Genomic DNA, 6,000 nt, shown 5'->3' with positions numbered 1-6,000 from the left:
ACAATGAGAGACAATGGAAAGTGAGGGGCGATGGGAAAAAAGTTCCTTCCCAGATACCTTTCTTGGATAGAACAGTGAAGTCTGTTTCGTGGTGCAAAGACTATATTCGACCATGTTACCTATCGTTTCACAACTGTGAACTGTAATCTCCTTGTACACGTTATATCTTCCTAATTTGAGGGAGTAAAGACAAACATATCATTCTTTCACGATGGTGAATCATGAGAGTTCACATTTGCGTCCCACAAGGGGGCGCCCCACAATGCGCCACAGCACATCACCACCTTGTATTGGGAACATCTCCCGATACAAGGGGGCGATGTGCTGTAGGGCGCCCCCTTGTGGGGTGCAGATGTGAACTTGAATCGTGATAGATTAAGTTGCTATTTTTTTGGGCAACTGCTTCGTCCAGAAGGACTGGAAAAAGATGAACTTCATAGTCCGAAGCGATGAGAGGTGGGAAGACTCTTAGTCTATCAAGACTCCTATCACGCTGAATTAGTTGTTGATATGAGAGTGAAAAAGTCAGAAGAGGAGAAAGGGAGACTCCTATTATGCCAAAGTATATGAAGTTAGAAGGGAGTGATGAGGTGGCTTCAAGAAGAAAGACAAAAAAAATAAGAGGGGCTAAGAGTTCTCCGCTGAGTAAAGGAGAATGTTGAGCCCACCTACATGAAGTAGCTATTCAGGAGAATGATCAAACCATATAACATCACTATTGATATGCTTAACATAGGCTAGCCTTAGAATGAAATGAGTGTCGGCGTGGAGGACCTTGGAGATCCTTGAGGGGAAGTTAAACCTAGTTTTGCTTGGATCTTCTTCTTCCTCTCTTTTCCTCTCGATTCTCGACCCTCCAACAATTGATTTAACTTTTGAATCTCCTTTGAAATGAGGAGAACTGACTATTCTTTTCACTGAAGATGGGATCGAAATATCTTTTTCCCCTCTCCAGTATGCATTAGTTGAAAAATGTGTTCATGATAGACCACCTATGGTGGAAATAAGAGAGTTTCTTGTTTGATCTTTCAAGGTTGAAGTGGGTGTGCATGGTGGTCACTCACGACTATTGACTCTCGGCATGTTCTGATTAGGTTTGTCAGTGAAGTCGAGTTTCTCAAGGTTTGGTTGAGGGAATCTTTCAAGACCAGGGAGTTTCTATTTTGTTTGTTCAAATGGATTTCAATGGAATTAGGATGGGAGCCCTCAGTTCTTCTTGTCTGGATTAATTTTCCACTATTGTCAATTAATTTGTATAATGAGACTTACCTTCGTTCAGTTGCTCAACTCTCTAGGAAGGTTTTGAAGTGTTAATCAAGAAAGCTCCCCAAATTATTCGATTGGAGAATATATAGATCTATAGGTGGAAAGATTGAAATCCAAGAGGACGTAACCATGTTGAAGGATGCTGTGGAGCCTAATACCACTTTGGCTATTGTTGATTATTATTCTTTGATGTTGTTCGTGCAACAAGTGTGGTGGCGGTGCTTATAGAGAAGATGGTGGTGGAAGGGGAAATCTTGGTAGTTAGCTTCAAAGGAACTTTTGGATAAAAAATGATATTAGAGCAAAGGCATTCGATGCTTTGCCTGAAAGGGTTTGCAATATTACAGAAGAAGAAACAACTTTGAACCGGACATATTATCTAGATATGGCTCAGAAGCATGGTAGGAGTGGTGTTTGATGAAATTTCGATATGCAATCTAAGAAGGAAGGTGAAGTTTAAGATGATGGAAGTTGCCAAGATGAGGAGACATCATTTAAAGATGATAAAAGGTAGAATTTCTTTGTCCTCATAATAAATTAATGGAGCATGAATGACATGAAGATTAGAATTAACTAATGAGTATAAATAAGATCTCTTTAGCTATTCGTGAAACATTAAATATGGGAATTGCAGACACTCATATGAAGAACAATAATGACAATGATACGGATTCGAAAAGAAAACCATGACTCAAATATAAAGTGGGTGGTAGTAGACAAAAAGAAAAAAACTATACATTTAAGAATGTCCAATAGATGGTCCAATTTCAAGGGTCAACAAGGAAAAACAAGGCCTCAATATACTTCTTAATTTTGTTTTTATTAATTTTTTTGGATGGTTTTCAGAAGAAATTTGCTCCTGATGTACCTTCTTTTCGCTTTCAAAAAATGACATATCTCATGGCTGACAATGACATTATCAAGCATTTGACACCTTAATATAAATGCAGCCTGACTACCAGAAATACACATGAAGTCTAAAGGCAAGTACTTTGGATATGACTTGTAAATTATACTATTGAGATCTAATGGGCCTATAGTCCAACATTGTGGTTTAGGCATACCTTTTATCTTTGGATAAAGGAAATAAATGTTTTATTTAGCCTATGTAAAAATAAATAACTATTAAACATACTAAATAATTTTTGATCTCATCAAATCTTAAAATTCTTAAAAGACCAAAGTTGGCATGCCATCTGGACTCGGAACCTTTAGACTATATTAAATACAACTTGTTTAACTTAATTAAGGCCATATTCTCCTTAAACTCAGTTTGGAAGAAGTATACATACAAATATCTGCAGTATAAAATACAAATATTTGAGAATTAGAGAATAATTTTTCAAAGTAGTTTACAAAAATGGAAGTAATGTCCTTGTGATAAAAAAAATCATCCCCCTTCCGTATCCTAGATCTAGACTACGGAATTCTTTTTTTTATCTCCATTATTAAAGCATAGTTGTCTTGACTTTTGTTTCTAAAAACTTTCTTGCTCAAAAGTAATTTTATCCCTTTCTTGACAAAGGAATGATTTATCTGAATTAATTGTGGCTGTTGTGAGCGTCTTTAGGTTGGACACTTTCACGGATTCAAACCCATGTCTGCGTTTATGATTAAAAAGAAATAGGTGCAATTACTATTTTATCCCACTCTATGGTAATGTGGCATTCCCAAAAATGTTCTCAACAGCATAGGCTGTTGGCCCCCAACAACCAACAGCCAAAGTTTTTCTGATTTATCCACACCAAGAATGTGAGTTCTGGGAAGCCCATTACCTTCTTAAAAACAAGGAGTCACCACCCAATTAAGAGAGAAAATGGATTTTCATTTTAGTATTGAAAATTTGATTTACAAAGCCATTCAACTAAGAGATTGATCATAGTTTTAATTGGATTGGGAGAAGGAAGGTATTAGATGCCCTCTCTCCAAGCCACAGTAATAGACTAAATTTGAGAATTGTCTAAATTCTTCGTACAAGAAAATAATCTAAAGAAGTTGATAAAATTCAAAAAAATTTGTAAAAAATCATTTCCGACTTCTCCTAATTTCAAATCTGGCCTCAAAACTAAGAACCAGACCGATCGCAACAAAGGAATCACTAACTGCTATACAAAAGGCCTTCAACCAATCAAGGCGAGTGGGGTGGGTGGGGAATCCAACCATTTGTGTTGGATTGTTGTAAAATCTTCCCCTTGATTGATTGCGGGGGAGGGGTGGGGGGTTGTAAGTTTCAGGGCAGGGATCTGCTAGAAAAAAAAGCATGTACAATGGCTTACGTAACCCAATCAAGAATGAAAATATCAGTGATCGTATGCTGAATTTCATTGTCATGTATAGTCTTGTATGTGTGCACGCAGCATAAACTTGGTTAGTTCATCCATATATATATATATATATATACCTGTGACTTGTGAATTCAGTTGGACCCTCAGTGGCTCACTCCCAAGTCCTAACTCAACAAGCAAGAAGCAACTTATTTTAACCACGTAACTCGTATGATTGATTCTACATCTAATGCAGATGTAAGCGACTTTGATAAATTGATTGTAGGCCACCAGATTTGCTTAATCAAGGGGATTTGGTGTTTGGAGCCTAGCGTAAAAAGTATACTTGTGGTGACGTTGATCGTCTTCCTAGAATCGTAGTGGGAAGCCCCGACCCAATATTCCTAAGCCTCCAACCATTTAAATATTTCTTTATCCACCTAACTGGCTAACTTTTTTTTTTTAACAAGGAATAAATGAAAAAGCAATTTTATTAACAAAAAAGTAGGAGGAGATGGGTTGCCAGTCGATTGCTTTTGGATTTGTTATTCATCTTCCCTCTACGTCTTTCTGCGACCGTGGATTAGTGAATAAAAAGACCAACCCACTCCCGAGTCATGTCCAGTCACTGAGATTCTCCATCCATCCTACTCCCATAAAGTTGCAAGTGCTGAACACCAACCCACATCCTCTCCTCACCACATAATTGCAACCAAAAACTCCACTATGTCCACCAGTACTGTTGTCATGGTTGAACCGGTGAACCCGTAACTTATCTGGGTTCTGGTTTATTCATGGTTTTCTGTCCAAGTAAGTTTAACAACATTGATATGATATCTAACATAACTTTAAACCATATACAAATCTAGCTCAGCACTGGTACAATAGCAATCTTACAAATCATAGTTGACCAATGAACCATTCATTTATTATTTTGTTAACTAATTTTGTTGTTTTTCTCCCTTTATCTGCAAATTTATCTGATGATGACTAGCCCAACAGATAAATTAATCCATAAATCTATTCGTATTTTCCTTATTATATCTACTAGAAGTAAGGATTAAAATTTTGCAATGGAAGGCGTATTGGCCAATGCATATCATATTGGTGAGCCAGTAGCTAGGGGATGGACCAAACAAGACATATTGAATTGGACTATTCCAGATTTAATGGCCCAAAGTATTTATTGGATTGGATTGGATCTGATCCATTAGTAATGAATTTACAATGTGTTGGGTTAGATTAAGTCGATATCTGGTCCATTGATAGAAGATAAGAACATAGGTGTCAATGAACCAGATTTGGGTTAGAACTAATCTAAATTATAACAAATTTGAACATATTGAACAGTCCAGACATTAAAATTAGACTGATCTAAATTATTCATTGGAATGATTGAATCTGGTCTATTTGTAATGGATTCACATTGGACTGGATCAGATTAGACTAAATCCAGTCCAATTGACACCCCTAGATATGGGATCCGACCTGTTTCAGGGGTAGGGGGTAGATAAGTATTATACAAACTCCTGAACCAACCTGTTAGAAAAAAAAAAAAAAAAAACTAAAAGTGACCAAACAGACCTGGCATATGAGCCTATATCGATATTTAAAAACTTTATCAGAATTAAAAAAAAAAAAAAAACTTCATCAGAAAGAAAATACAAACGTTGGTGATTGGTTGCACCCAACTAGAGACTAGAATATAAATCGAAGCAGTACACCTATGGCTTACGCTTCCTTGACATCACCAAGAATATGGAGTGGAGCGACATAAGTAGCAGTTCCGAATATTTTATGGGGCAATAGAAGACAATGTCTGTTGGTAATAAAAGGAGGCAGTTACATGGTATGGTCATTGGTGGGCTTCCTGACCCTGTTATGGGCCCCGTCTTGTGCCACAACCCTCCAAAAATGGATGAATCTTTTCCCAGAACCCAGATGGGTCATGTGTCCCCCCCTATAGAGTTACCGTCGATATTTATCCGACCCACCCACCAAGAAATGTCCCATTTGGTTTTATGCTCCGGGTCCGGGGACTCGGTCCATTTGCTTTCCGACATCGACCTCTTACTACACAATACACATGGACATGGACGGCGTAAAGGGTCCATGTGATAAGGACACAATAGACAATAGGCAAGCTTTCAGTAATAACCAATTAACCAGAGATAGAGAGAGATGACTTACTGGTAGAGCATAATCAATGCGCCACATTCCACTAACCGACCCTATTGCATGCGTGTTGACATTTTTTATCCATTGCTATTTTACCTGTTCCTCTGTCAATTTTTTTTCTTCTTCATTTGCTTTTTGCCATCCACTCCCCAAATCCAAATAATTCCAAATCCATCCTGCCTTTGCCTTTCCTTCATTCCTTGTGCAACGGAAAGCTGGCTGCCTTTCTAATTCTACTCTCCACCCAAATATAAAACACCCCATATTTGCTAAACGTTAATTGATAAATCAT

The sequence above is a fragment of the Nelumbo lutea genome, chromosome 3 (genome assembly GCF_056320005.1).
Source record: "Nelumbo lutea isolate HS-2025 chromosome 3, American lotus-T2T, whole genome shotgun sequence".
Classification (NCBI taxonomy): Eukaryota; Viridiplantae; Streptophyta; class Magnoliopsida; order Proteales; family Nelumbonaceae; genus Nelumbo; species Nelumbo lutea.
This window is presented reverse-complemented; position numbering follows the sequence as displayed.